Raw genomic sequence first — 16,632 nt, forward strand, 5'->3', positions numbered from 1 at the left:
TTAACTAACTGGTAACTGTATTAAATTCATTTAAATGATCAACAACAGATCCACCTTCTGACATCTTCATATTAAATAAATGCTTCATAAGAAATACCTTATTTGAGGCCGAGGGTTTTTCATATAATTTTTCCAATGCCGACATTAAACCCTCTATTGTTTTTTCCTTTTAAATGTTATAGGCTACTGACGCCGCTAGGCACAGTCGTATTGTTCCAAGTTCCTCTCTATCGAGAATATCCCATTCTGTGTCTGTCATACTCACTGACGTCTTTGTTTTTACGCTCAATGGTAGGTACACATCTTTCTGATATAGATAATCTTCCATCTGCATCTTCCACAATTGGCAGTTTTGGTCGTTAAATTTTTCGACCCTAAACCTACCATCTTCCACCATTTCTTCCACTTGAACCAGGAACCTTTCTCTCCTATGAGTTTATCAACCAAAGACCTTCAACTCTAATACCAGTTGTTAGAAAATTATACATTATAGAGAAATTGAATATATTTCAGAAATATAAACATAGAAAAAACATAAAACAAGAGAGACACAGATATACGTGGTTCACCCAATTTGGGCTAAGTCCACAGAGAAACAGCCAGTCCTTCCTTTTCTATTATCCAGCAAAATGAAGAGATACAACCTATTATAGATCCATTGTAATTCCCTCTTCACTCTCACACAATATCCTCTCTCTTTCTCGCTCAAAATATAGATATGCATAGATGCAATACAATTCCCTCATATATAGCGAGGGGTTTCCTTCTAGGGAAAAGCCCCTAAATTAAACATAACTTCTACCATCAGATCTCTGCTTAATGAACGATCTAGATTGAATATGAAATTACAATATTTTACAAGGTAATTTTGCATCTATTTTTAGCTTCGGGGGCATTGCCCCCAATCCCCCGCTAGCGGGGGGCTTCAAATAATCGTCACCCCACCCGGACCCCCCTAGTGGCGCACATTTTATAGGCAGTGTTGTTGCCACATTACAAATTGGGGTCTAATGCGGCAATACGTCTGAATAAAGAAGGTAATCAGGCTCCACACCCAACATAACTTGGGCTGAGTTATTAGTCCTAGAGCCTAGGTTGGGACAATATCTATAGATCCCTTGGTGGGTTGAGTTACTGGCCCCTAGAACCAGGTTGCATCAACACTCTGGATCCCTGGAGGGTTGTGGGTTAAGTTTCTAATTCATAGAGTCATGAACAAATTGGGTAGAGACCAATCTAGTTGGTGTTAGTGATGTCTGACCATAGAGTTGGAATCACTGTGGTTGAGGGTTGAGGTGGTTTGGCCTCTGGAAGTGCTAGTTTGGTTTAGTATTGGTTTATTCCATGAGATCCCACATTCATTAATAGAATATGGTGCGAAGGTGATTGGTTGACAGAGAGATTTCGTTCAACCCAATCTATGGTCGGCTGTTACTTAGAAGTCCCATACTTAGTCACAATTTTCATATGTTAATATGTGGAATTTTCCTGTTGTGATCTATGAGCATTTGTAGTGACTATGTTGGTGATATTCTAGCTAAGTTTCCATGGTTTATATGTTGCTTATTCTTTGGTTATATGATGTGTGTTATATATAGCTCTTACCATGCATTGCTTATTTAGTGATTGGTTGATGAATATATGGATTAATAAGTGTTATTTTAGCTATGTGGAGAGGGCATAAATCCTTCTTGGTTATTCCGAGATGAATCTCAAACTATTATGATCAGATACTGATTCATGACCTATAGTTTCTATGTTTTCCATGTGCTTGACGAAATGTATGTTATGGATTAGGCATATTTGGGTCAACTTCTTTCTTGATTTTTTATTGTTTAGCAACATTAGTACCTTTATTTACATTCTTGAAAGTTTTAGGAAATTCTAGGTAGTGGCCGAGAGGCTAGCATGAAAGGGTGGCAAAAATCTTGGGACCGCATGTCAAAAATGAAGAGTTTAGGCCATAGCCACATGGAGGCAAGCATGTGAGTGTGGTTATAGCCTCATAACCACATGGAAGCAGTGTGAAGGGTGTAGTTGTGGGTCTAGGTTAGTGAAAAAGGTTCCAGCTTTGGGATTGACCACCTGGGGTGTTTCTTTAGCTCCTGGGTGATTTGTAGTCCCTGCAGGATGTCAAATTGTGGTCATTTTGCATACCCCACTACCATAACTAGAGATGGGAGGTTGGCTCATGTCATAGTGACACTCCTCTCATGTTTACTCTCGAAGGCTTTTGAAATTTGGTAAATGAGGGAGGGGTGGTTACAAACACATGGCGTGATTATATTGGATGACTGAGGTGACAAGGAGACATAGTGGCATGATGATGTCAGCATTATGTGGCGCCAATGAGGGTGTGACATGTGGCATGCATATTTGGAATTTTTAGGTACATAAGTGGACCAAAAATGAGTCACACATGGCACCACTCAGTGAGTGACATGTAGAACCCTTGCAAAAATAGCATAGAGACTCGCAGGACATGTAACCCTAGAAGGATTACCTTGAAATATTGAGAGGGTGCACAGGATGAAACACTTGGGGAGATAGTTCCAGGACACCGAGGATTATAGGTGGCAGGATAACTCACCTCAACCATTTCGTGATTGGTCCAAGTGTGTGAGGAGAGATCCCACAGGAACATGTCATTTCAGACCCTAGAAGGCTAGGGACCCTCGAAGTTGTTTACCAAGTACCATGGAGTTTATCTAGGAAAATAAGGCATCATTACACACTAGATCACAGGTGGCATATGGAGTGGAATGGGAGGACCAATCGAAACAGTACAAGTCACATGGTGGATCCTCACAGGACACATCACCCCAAAGGATAAACCCCGGAAGAATATAAAGGTGCTTCATTGACTTTAGCTTGGCATAAAGAGTCAGGGGTTAATGGGTTAGCACCATGATCTAGTTTTGTGTGCACATTCGGACCACGGGAACATAAGGCTGAGGAACAGTGGATAAGCCATCGGGACTGAGAACGAAAGGGACTAGTTGGAGGTCATTTGTGGAGGTTTTATATGTTAGCACTTGGGCCTATAGTTTTTCTACATTCATGATTTTAAGCCCTTGTGGGCCTATATTGTGGGCCTAACATATGAACATGTGGAAAAATATGAATTTTACATTATGTGCCATATTTGGTGACTTTCACCATAACCAGCAGTGAGCTAAACTTGGAAAGTGCAACATGAATAAATTAGAAGCATATTTGGTAGAAAGGGAATATTTAGAAGCTTATTTGGAAGTTTGGCCAAATTTAGAGTCAACAAAATTTGGAAAGTTATAGTTAAACCCTGATATTTTTCCATAATTGAAAATTTGGGAAATTTAACTCAGAGTTTCGCACATGGACAATAGATTAGAGACTAAATACTTTAAGAACAGATTCCAAAGACTTGGAAGGAGTAGGACAAAAGAAAAAAAATAAGATTTTATGCATGAAGAAGTGTTGAACTTCACAAAAGTTAAAAAACTAAAAATATCAACTCAATTTCTATAAAATCATAATTGTATTTGCAAGAAAAGAAAGTTTAAAGGTTAATGTTGTTGTTGTTGCTGGTGTGTATTGTGTATTCATCAGTGAATAGATGTTGTTGAATTTTATTTTGTGGTGTTTGGGGTGAGTGATTGAGGAGGAATTTATTTGTTTTATGAAAGGAAGTGGCCTTCATGATCTGAGTTTGAAAATGGAATAAAATATAAATGAAGGAGTTCAAGCAAGTGAAAGCCTGTAAATCAGGGGTTATACCTGTTATGTGGAATTTATGCATCTACGGATAAACACAACTTCCCTAGGTGGGTAACTACACCTAGAACAACAGATTTAAAGAGTTTAACCTTTTCCTATAGAAGATAAATAAGACAAGGGATCTACTTGTTATCTTTCACTTCCCTTTGTCTCCTTTCAATAGCTTCCGTCACTCCTTCTTGAACTGAATCCGCTCGATAAGTACCTGCAATCATAAATAGAGGAAAAAAACCAATCAAAGAAAGAGATCTATCTATTATAAGAAAATGGAATCGAAAGCATTTACAAATATAATCATCATACATAAAAAGAAGAGTATGGGAAAATATGTAAACAACTTTATTAAGTAGAAGGAAGAGTTACAACCAAAGAATTTCGATCCCATGTCACTCATCTAGCTTGAGTTCCATCCTTCATCACACCAAAGGCACAACACTCCGAAAACATAACAATACTTTCTTACAATCTCAAACCTCAAACCAACAGTATCTCCTTACAAATTCTCAAAGTCCAACCCCTGATCACTATGATGAGTGCTCAATTTATAGGGAAATGGAGGTGGTTTTGTCATAAAATGGGTATTGAATGGCTTTCCAATTTGGGAGTTAGCTTCCATGGAGGAAGTTATGAGATGATAGGAGGTCATTTGATGCATTCCCTATCTAATTTCGAGCTCATAGGAGAGGATAAGAGGTGGGAATCTTCTAGAATGATCTAGAATGAAAGAATATTCCCAGAACACTATGAAGATTTCTCTCAATCTCGCCTAGTGCAGGTCAAACTAGGACTAGGTGCTCTGCAAAGCAGGCTTGAATGGGACTAAGTGTTTTGCAGCGCATTTACCCCTGACCAAGGCTATGCTGGTCCCTCAAGGAGTCATTTCAATATTTCTTTAGGTTAGGAAACTCTCAGGAATGATGGCATTCAATATGATGACTTGTCTAGGGCATGTAGAAACTGAATTAGGGTTTGATGAAACCTAAAAGTATCGATTTGAATGATGGGAGTGACGTGGACAAATAGACCTGTAATAGTTGCCCCCTAAAGCATGAAGTCAAAAATGATCATGTCAAGTGATATGCTTTGCGATGTGATGAGGAGGTTCTGAAGCAGATGGTGACCTGCATCAATTACAATACATAATATCATGATATTTTAGATTTTTCATGAATCGCTGAGGGAAGGCATACCCATTCTCAACATATAAACTTTCATTACATGTACATAGATATTCATCTACAGATATAGACCCATGATGGGATGACCATTAGTGTAAAGCCATCGTATAGATGATTTAGTACTCTTCTGAAATCGTAGCCCAAATGGATGAAACTAGATCCGGGGTCTTCTATCTCGTTCAATCGTTCACTCAAGTACGAGTCTAACCATGTGAATATGTGATCTGAAGTTGAACATGGGAAGACACCATCTAATTACTAGCCAATGATGTAAGCCATTAACATATGTGAGAGAAATCATCGATAATGATAATGATCCTCAAGGTACTGCAGTACATTCTACATGGTGTGAATGGATGTTTTAATGTCAAACACCATATAAAGTCTTTCGGTCGAAGGTCAGTGATGTCAGCCTATCACCAGAAGCGAGAAAATTTCCATTAATGTATGCAAGCCGCAAGGTACTAAAAAGATGTTTCTAAGTCAACTTCTTGGATAATGTGCTGATGTTGAAAAGAAGCAACTCATTGCAGGAGGACCTTGATGTATCCCACATCAACGACATGAAACAAGTGTAATGATTTTTGGAGATGAAATGTGACTGAAAACACAAGGTTCAGGAATGGTAGTCATGAAAATGAAGGTTTATGAGTATTGCAAAGGATGAATTTAACTTAGTGACTTCTATTGAACATGTCAGCGACACTGAATAAATTGGCAGCATTGACCCAAAAGTAATGGATGGTATGATATACCATAGGTATGATAACCATCAAGCAGATAACCCAACCCAAGTAGTCACAGAGATGAAGTGAAAGTATCATGTTTAAGAGCGACCTGCTACCACAAAGTGGTTTACCCATTTTCCCATTTTCCCCAGTCATTGCTGACCAGTACCTCTTTATTTTTTACCAAGCTTGATGAGGATAACATATGCTTGTTGTATAATTCCACCCTTTGGGTGAATCCATCACCTTGTGATGTTTTAACGAGTCCAGCAAAGGTGAAACTCGATCTTGTCATGATGGATAAGTTTGTCACTATTTGATGTTTTAACGAGTTTAACGACAATGATAACTCAGTCCTTTTCATGTTTAGAGAGTTTGAAAAGGGACAAAAAGAAAACTCCACAAGTTATTTTTCATAAGTTTGTCTCTCAAGTCCAAAAAATCATAAAATAATACAAGAGAGAACCTATTGACCATGTTCGATCAACGTATTCCTTTTTCGTAAGTAACTATCTCAGTCCGGAAAGGCGTTAAGCTTATACTGAGTAGATGTCATTTCCAATCCATTAACGAGTTGAAAAGGACAAGCACTTGACAATATTTTCATATTTCGAGAGTCTGAAAAGAGCTTAAAGAGGACTCTGCTTTAAGGAACAAGTGGTGTCTAGGATAGCAACTCATTTCGGTGATGTTGGAACTTCTCAAAACATGTTGATTTATGTGAAGAGGCTGGCTAATAAGACCACTCATTGCAACTCTTCCTTAAAAAGGGTAAAACAACAAAGTGAAAGTGTACGATTGGCCAAGCAGATAGTGACGATGGAAGGAGAAAAAACCAAGGCTCATCTGGTGGAAGAGGTTGATAGAATGGAAATCATGAGGGTTAAAATGGAGATGGCTTCATTTTTACACAAGCTTGAACCACAGGGAACTATGCTTGGATTCAGTTTCATGTTAACACAAGCTTGAAATGAAAATTATGCTTGAGATTGGTTTACATGCCCCTAGCATGATGACTCGATTCTAGGTGCATGCCCCCCAAGATTCATTGCATTCACCTAAGTAGACTACTCATGGCTATCAAGTGGATGGAATGAAGGTTCATTTACGAGATCAAGTGAAAGAATTGACTGGGATTTTACGAGATCTAATCAAAGACTCGAATTAGAACTTTGCTCCAAGGGACCTTGTTTCATTTTTTAATGAGCTTGACACAAGGTAAGGAACTCTACTCAGATTCCTTGTTTCATTTTTTAACGAGCTTAACACCAGACAAGGAACTTTGCTCTGATTCCTCGTTTCATTTTTTAACGAGCTTGACACAAAACAAGGAACTCTGCTCTAGGACCTGTTTCATTTTTTAATGAGGTTGACACAAGACCAGTAACTATCCTCATACCCTTTGTTTCATTTTTTAACGAGGTTGACATAAGACAAGGAACTGTCCTCACAGTCCTTGTTTCATTTTTTAACGATCTTGACAGAAGACAAGGAACCATGCTCATGGCCTTTGTTTCATTTTTTAACAAGGTTGACACAAGACAAGGAACTGTCCTCACAGTCATTGTTTCATTTTTTAACGAGCTTGACACAAGACAAGGAACTATGCTCTGATTCCTTGTTTCATTTTTTAACGAACTTGACATAAGACAAGGAACTATGCTCATGCCCTTTGTTTCATTTTTTAACAAGGTTGACAAAAGACTAGGAACTATCCTCATATTCTTTGTTTCATTTTTTTAAAAGGGTTGACACAAGACCAAGAACTATCCTCATATTCCTTGTTTCATTTTTTAACGAGCTTGACACAAGACAAGGAACTATGCTCTTACTTCTTGTTTCATTTTTTAACGAGGTTGACACCAGACAAGGAACTATCCTCATATTCCTTGTTCGCGACCCATTAGAGGTCATGACTTCCAAGAGGTTCTCATCAGATGGGAGAACAATGCTCTAGAAGGGATCTGTAACAAGGTATTCGAGATCTGGTTCCAATGCCCCTAGTAGATAATGTACAACATCACAGAATTGATCATAAGATGATGTAGGCATGTAACGGTTTGCCACACTATTATGAAACTTGCTCACAAAAAGATTGAAAATATAGATCAACTCCTTAGAATTCAGCCTCTTCGAGGGACAACCTCCTTTACATTACAAAAATGAACAGTTCTTGGATGATAAAAATGAATAAACCTCCATTCTATATATAGGAGTCTAAGGGGTCACAATATAATCAAGCCGACATAATAGTAATAACATAAGGGCACAAAAAATAACAATAGTGGGTTTCTATAGGGCACACTAATAACAATATGAGGACAATATGGGCACAATAATAACAATAAGGGATACAATGACAATAGTAATGGGAGAATCACTAGTATTATAGGGACCTAACATGTCCCTCTCCTTTCGAAAAGCATTGTCCTCAATGCTTGAGTAGTTTTGGATGTTTTTGTATAAAATTCTCATCTTCCCATGTGGAATCTTTAACGGATAAGTTCTTCCACTTGATGAGATACTACGAAATTGATTGATTTTGTAGTTGTCGAGTTCTTGTTTCTGTGACTACTTCCGATTACGATATGATTTTTCCTTCCTCGTCAAGTTATGGCAATATTGTTTGAACTGGGAGCTTGTCACCTATAACCTTCTCTAAACACGAGACATCAAAAACTGGGTGCACTCGTGAAGCTATAGGAATCTCCAATTTGTATGCCATAGTACCAATCTTTTGAAACACCTTGTACAGACCATAATACTTTGGTGAAAATTTATCATCCTTCTTAGCTTGCTTGAGGGACATTTGTTTATATGGTTGTAGCCGTAGGAATACCCAATCACATACATCAAAACTTATTTCACTGCAATGTTGATCTGACTGTTGTTTCATTCTATTCTGCGCCAATGTGAGGTTATCCTTTAAGAGTTGAAGAACTTGTTGTTGATGCGTGATGTGATGTTCCACTGCTTGAACCTTAGAATTTTATCTTAAAATATGATGTGATGGATGGTGGATGATATCCATAAAGTGCCATAAATGGGGTCATTTTTGCTGCAGTATGGAAGGAAGTGTTATACCACAATTCATATAGAGGCAACCATTTGACCCATTGTGTCTGTTTATCAGATACAAAGCAATGAAGATATCCTTCTAAACATTTATTTACTATCTCAGTTTTCCCATCGAATTGAGGATGATAAGATTATTTATGAGCTAACTGAGTACCGAGACAAGAAAATAATTTTGTCCAAAAATTTCCAGTGAAAATGGGATCATTGTCGCTTACAATAATCTTTGGGTTTCCATGTAGCTTTTTAATTGTTTCCATAAATGCAGTAGAAATTGTACTGGCTTTAAATGGATGCGATAATGCACAAAAGTGTGCATACTTGGTAAGTTTGTCAACTACCACCATGATGACACTCTTTCCTTCAGACTTGGGTAAACCTATGATAAAATCCATTGAAACCTCCTCCCAATGTTGGCTTGGAATGGATAAAGGTTGTAATAGACCTAGGGTCTTAATTGTTTCAATTTTACTTTGTTGGAAAACCAAACATTCCGCCACAAAATTTTGAATATCTGATTTAAGTCCATCCCAAAAAAATTCCTACTTAACCCTGTGGTAAGTTTTTTAAAATCCTGAGTGCCCTCCTAAGGGAGAAGTGTGCAATTCCATAAGAATCTTTTGTTTGAGTTGGGAATTCTTACATAGGTATAAGCGATATTTGTACCATAATGAATCATTTTTCCAGCTAAATGTATCGGATGTATTGGGATCTTGTTGTAACTTTTGAATGAGTGCCCAGACTTCTTTGTCATTCTTCCATTTATCCCTTTCTTCGTTTATCCAATCTAGTTGGATAATAGAAATGGCGCACAACAATGCTTCTACATCCTCATCCTTTCTTGATAGTGCATCTTCCACAAAATTTTGCTTCCCTTTTTTGTAGATGATTTCAAAGTAAAAAACCAACATCTTTGTGACCCATTTTTGTTGCTCTTCAAAGGATAATCTTTGTTCTAAAAATTATTTAAGACTATCACGATCCGTTTTTACCTTGAAGTGTCTTCCCATTAGGTAGGGTCACCATTTCTTAAGTGCATGTAGTATTACCAACATTTCCTTCTCATAAATAGCTTTGTGTAAATATTTTCCTTTGATTGGATGACTTTCAAAAGCAATGGGTCTTTCATCTTGCATTAAAACAACACCAATTCCATTTCTTGAAGCATCACATTCCACAATAAAGGTTTTTGTGAAGTCCAACGTAGCTAATACCTGTGCTTGGCACATTGTCTCTTTAAGATGTTTGAAGGCCTTTGTTGCTTTCGGAGTCCATGAAAATGCATCTTTCTTCAATAATGTTGTTAGAGGTGTTGCTATTCTCCCATAATTCTTAAAAAACTTGCGATAATACCCTGTCAACCCAAGAAATACTTGCAGATGCTTTATGGATGTGGGGATTTTCCATTCCTTCATGGCTTTAATTTTGCTAGGGTCTAACTTAACACCTTCATGAGATATAATATGACCCATATATTCCACCTGTTGTACTCCAAAGAAACATTTGGAGCTTTTTGCACATAATGGTTTCTCCTCCAATAATTTGAGCACCTTGTCAACATGTTGAACATGATACTTCCAAGACTTGCTGTAGATTAGTATATCATCAAAAAATACTAACACAAATTTTCTAAGGGTTTGAAAATGGAGTTCATCAAACCTTGAAATGTAGAAGGTGCATTCGTAAGGCCGAAAGGCATGACCAAAAATTCATAATTTCCCTCATGAGCTCTAAATGCTCTTTTTGGAATGTCTTTAGTCTTCATTCTGATTTGATGATATCCTGAACGAAGATCCAACTTGGTGAAGTAAATTGATCCATGCAATTCATCCAATAATTCATCAATGACAGGAATGGGAAATCTATCTTTAATAGTGAGCTTGTTGAGCTCCCTATAATCCGGACACATGCGCCATGATCCATCCTTCTTGTGCACCAATACTACTAGAGCAAAGAAAGAACTTTGACTAGGTTGAATTATACTAGCCTCTAGCATTTCTACAACCATACGTTCAATTTCACTCTTTTGAGCACAGGGATATCTATATGGCCTGATGTTTGGAGGAACACTTCCTAGAATCAAATGAATAGCATGATCATGATCGCGAATATGTGGGAGGCCTTTGGGAGTCTCAAATATCTTGGAATGATTGTCCAAGACTTTTTGGAGCTTTGGAGAAATAGATGATTTCGATGTGGGAACCTCTAGTGAGCATAACTGTGCAATTACGCCTCGTTGTTCCTTCTTTAGAATCTTTTTCATACCATTAGAGCTGATTATCTTTCCTGATTTCCCTGCAATACCCCTTAATTCAACTTCCTTTCCTTCTGCAAAAAATTTCATGAAAAGTTCTTGAAAATTAAAAGTTATTGTACCCAAGGATTGTAGCCATTGGACTCCTAGTACAACATCAACTCCACCCATTGGAATGGAAAGCATTGGGCTATTCAATACATATTCTCCCATGGATAGCTTGATATTATGGCACTTTCCAGAGTAATTTATGGTTCTTCCACTTGCAACCATCACTTGACACTCTGGTGCTGGATATAGGAAGCAATTCAATTCCTTGGCTATCTTACAATGAATAAAATTATGGGTACTTCCATAATCAATCAACACTATTACCTTTTTCTTCTTGATATGTCCTTCTATCTTGATAGTTTGAGGAGTGGTAATTTCAGCCAATGCATTACAAGATATGGTCGGATTCATTTCTTCGTTATCTAGGGTTTGTTCCTAGAGTATATCTTCTTCTCTTGACATTTCTTATTCCTTTTCTTCCTCCTCTTCACAATCTATGTATAATAATTTCTTCTCATCACACTTATGACCTTTAGTGTATTTTCTATCACAACTGTAACAAAGCCCTTTTGCTCTTTTTTCTTCCCTTTTTGTGGTGTCATCCTTGTAGGTTGTGGAAGGCTAGGGGAAACAACACTTCCATCTTTATAGTTGTGAGTGGTAGGCTTCCTGGTTGCCATAATTTTGCTTTCCATTTTTCTTGCTAACCTGAATGCCTTCTCCAATGAATCAGGTTCCAAAAAGTGAACCTCATGTTGGATATTATCCTTTAAAGTCCCTATGAACACATCAATCCTATGATCCTATAGAATATCTTTTACCCTTGTGTTCAAATTTTAGAAGTCCTCAATGTGCTCCATCATTGAACCCTTTTGTTTGAGATTTATTAATTGGCTAAAAAAGGTGTTGCTTTTTGTATCCTCATAATGTGCTATCATTTCTTTCATAAAAATTGCCCAAGTGACAATTCTTTTAGGAGAGAAAAACCATCAATACCATACAAACTGATTTGGTTCCAAATATAAAGTTGCAATACATACATTTTGTGTGTTTTACACATAATGGAGATCGAAAAATTACTCTATCTGTAGTATCCATGTTCCGGGATCCTTGCCATCAAACTTCCTCATATCGATTTTTGGAACATGGTGGGTCTTCAATCCAACATTAGAGTCTATGAAATCATTATTAACATTTCTTTTGTTCTTATCATGAGTTTCCTTTACTACCCTTTCACCATTAGTAACCATTTCTTGTAGAAATGTATTCAGATTTATCTTCAATTCTTCCATCTTAGCATCCATGACATTCATCTTAGCTTCCATCCATGTTAACTTGCACACCATTCATATTATCTTCCACGCCATTCATCTTGGCTTGAGTTACCTTTTGTGAGAGTGAAATTTTTTGTACTTGGTCTTGTAATTTTGATATATCATGTTGCATTTCTTCCTCTTCTTCATGAGTCAAGCTAGAGATTTCAGGTTGCTTACTAGGTGTTTCCATTTTATTTCTTCAGGGAATCAATTAGTGCTAATAATTCTTCTCTATTACCTTTGAATTCCTTTAAACTAATTTTACAAACCAACCTTATGCAAAATTAAAAAAAAAACTACACACCTTTTTTTGACTTTGTAAGAGATTGACATTGAATATGTTGTATCTCTGTAACTGCGGATATTGAATATCTAAAATCATGTCATGTATTAGCCCTTTGCATCCTCTTTCTAAACTCGCAAGTATGATCAAGATTGGATTCTCCAAGAAAAAGTTATGCCAAATCTCCCACGATGACCTGATTATAGACTAGTTCAGTAGAGAAAACTTGTACAAAGTGTCATGTGTCACTGTTTAGACCTTAGTACCTAAAATGGATATACATAAGACTACAGGTTGACCTATTTCTGAAACTTCTGAAGAAATTTCAATTTGATGCTCAAAACAAAAGTTATGACGATTTTCCTCAGGTCACCTGTTTGGAATGTAGTTCGGGAGTCTGCAAAAACCCTAACTTCCTCAAATCATATCTCTGAACATATAGTGCGACAAGCTCTGAAATTCAGACCTGAAGTTTAGAATGATTTCATATCAAATGAGGTTTTTTTAGATTCTGAAACGTCGTAGAAAAACAGTTATAGCGAAAATTACACGATGACCTGTTTGGAGCAACGAAACCCTAGAATCCAAAGCTCTGATACCAAATGTTATGAAACCAGCTCACAAAAAGATAGAAAATATAGATCAATGCCTTAGAATTAATCCTCTTTGAGGGGGAAACCTCCTTTACATTACAAAAATGAACAATTCTTGGATGATACAGATGAATAAACCTCCCTTCTATATATAGGAGTCTAAGCAGTCACAATATAATCAAGCCGACATAACAATAATAACATAAGAGCACAACAATAACAATAGTGGGTTTCTATGGGGCACACGAATAACAATATGGGGACAATAGGGGAACAATAATAACAATAAGGGTTACAATGACAATAGTAATGGGGGAATCACTAGTATTATAGGGACCTAACACACATAATTGACCTGTGGCAGGGAAGATACCATTGGGACAAAAGGACCATTTAGGGAAGATGGTTGACTGGAAGCCATATTTGGACCGAGAAATGAAAGCTGGTCAACGGTGAAAATTCTACCTTCATGTGGGAAACACATCACTCGAAAGAGCATTGAAACAATAGATCCCATGTCATAAACATAGTCACACCCAAGAAGTAAATTGTAATCTAAAGGGCCTGGGGCTAATATCACATTGAGATAAACAATTTTTCCTCCCAAAGTAATAGGCAATTGAGGAAGGATCCCTAATGGTTGACTGGTTCCTCTATTAAAATCCAATAGATTCTGGGTAATAGGCACAAGTGGCTGCAAACCGAGTGCTTGCCAAGCAGTGGAGGAAAGGATACTCACCATTGCACCTTCATCTATAATAGTGCCAGATACAATCATATTATAAACATGTACTATGATCTGGAAAGGCACATAAGAAGGAAGACAACATCCTGCTAGTTGATTCCAATCAAAGGAAGTGACCAAACTACTTCAAGGGGGCACTATAAGAATGGGAGAATTACCCCCTTGAGTTATGAGAAAGGGAGGATTTTCCTCATGTCTTGATGGAACAAGACGGTTGCCTCCAAGCTCATTGGAATCTGAAGAAACGAAAAGAACCTGAGTGGTATCATACTCACTCTCTACGGGAAAGGTGCGATTAACTGAAGGTGAAATCGGGTCAACTTTTTCCTCAACCTGTGATTGGTCAGGTATAGACTCATGGGATTCACATTCAGAGAGAGTGGGTTTGACCGATGGTTGATTTTGGTTAGTCACTTTATCAACTAGTGAAGGATTAAGGGGGAGTCTCCTGTAACCAGATGGAAGTCGCTGCGGAGAAGCAGGACGATTATCCAACACTTTTTTGGCTTCATCCAGATAGGGACAAAGGTCAATGGGCTGATTCCCTTCACATAACCTACGGGGAAACTTAACTTTACCCTTTTTTCCATAAACTTTACTACCACTAGTTGATGGTGTGTCACTAGCAAGATCTCTAGAAGTTGATGACACAGGACGATGTGAACGAGAAGACCATTATTCTAAGATCTGAGGAATATCAAGAAAAATTTGAAGAATATGGTCTCCCGTAAAAAGTTTGCATGGATATCGAACTTTGTGAGGCTTATTGGACAGTTTCTCATCAAAAGTTACATTCAAAGCAATGGTTACTTGGTTTCCCCCTGTTGAATTTTCTTCTTCTTCTTCTTCTTCTTCCCTTTCTTCTTCTTCTTCTTCTTCTTCTTCCCTTTCTTCTTCTTCTTAGCCACCTGGTTACTAATGTCAATACTTTCACCAGGCGAAGAGGAAGAAGGGTAGGAAGAAACAACTGAGGAAGAAGGCAAAGGATCAACTTTAGGATCAACTGGAGGTTGATTTTGTCTAGTTGGAGGAGTACTCAATTGTAGAGAAATCAAAAAATTTTGAACCAAGATAAATCAAAGAGTTCAAGCAAGTGAACCCCTGTAAATCAGGGGTTATACCTGTTATTTGGAATTTTTCATCTACGGATAAACACAACTTCCCTAGGTGGGTAGCTACACCTAAAACAACAGATTTAAATAGTTTAACCTTTTCCTATAGAAGATAAATAAGACAAGGGACCTACTTGTTATCTTTCGCTTCCCTTTGTCTCTTTTGAATAGCTTCTGTCGCTCCTTCTTGAACTGAATCCGCTCGATAAGTACCTACAATCATAAATAGAGGACAAAAACCAATCAAAGCAAGAGATCTACCTACTATAAGAACATGGAATCAAAAGCATTTACACATATAATCATCATACATAAAGACAAGAATATGGGAAAAGGTGTAAACAACTTTATTAAGTAGAAGGAAGAGTTACAACTAAAGAAGTCTGATCCCATGTCACTCATCCAACTTGAGTTCCATCCTTCATCACACCAAAGGCACACCACTTTGGTAGCATAATAATACTTGCTTACAATCTCAAACCTCAAACTAACAGTATCTACTTAAAAATTCTCAAAGTCCAACCCCTAATCAATATGATGAGTGCTCAATTTATAGGGAAATTGAGGTGGTTTTGTCATAAATTGGGTATTGACTGGCTTTCGAATTTGGGATTTAGTTACCATGGAGGAAGGGATGATAGGATAGGAGGTTATTGGATGCATTCCCTGTAGAGATATAAAAAGGGTCTCTTTCACCTCTAATTACCTCACATTAATATGTCAATCCAGGAACATTTGGTTATTTCAAAGAGTGACTCAATCCGAGGCTATTTGTCAGAGTAATGCAAGTAGTAAAACGTCCTACAAAATACAAGAGTAAACTGATGCTTGTCTATAACTAAGTGACTAAAGCACACACTCTCAAAATATCAGTCAAGGGTCCGACAGCAGTAGTCCATCCCTTTGGAAACTGATGGAAAGGAAACTAGAGCATGGATCACGGGTCTGGGAGCAAGGCAGTAAATGCAGAGGCTCACTACAGCCACAGATCGTCCCTCACACCAAATGCGAGTAAATGAAACGGCAGATAGAAATGGAACGACAAATAGGAAATTAAACAGTAGTTCTAGAAATGAACAACAATGCTTAAAATGCAACAACAATTCTGAAATGGAACAACAATCATTATAACTGAACCTCGCGAGTAACAATCAAACTTTATCCTATCAACTCAAAAGCTCTTATCGTAATCAAAACTCCAATCTTTCATTCTCTAAGAAAATCACGCAATCCACTAAAGGAACAACAATAACTCTCAATAATGGAACAACATGTGAAATTCATACACACACAACACTCTAAGAAAGTAATCTGAATTTGATCCCAATCATCAACAAGAATTATAACTGTGTTTCCAAATGGAACAGCATGAATTCTGAATCATAAAGAACACACCTTTCAGATAATTACCTTAACACACATACTTAGCATAGAAGCTTCATAACACAAGGATAACACTATTCAGTTGAATCTAATAAGATTTCATCCACTCCGAAAGTATTGATAATATAATGCAGAGTCAATGGAAAGAACATTAATGA

This window comes from Pinus tabuliformis, chromosome 7 (assembly GCF_031772625.1).
Source record: "Pinus tabuliformis cultivar Carrire ecotype Pingquan chromosome 7, CPIR1, whole genome shotgun sequence".
NCBI lineage: Eukaryota > Viridiplantae > Streptophyta > Pinopsida > Pinales > Pinaceae > Pinus > Pinus tabuliformis.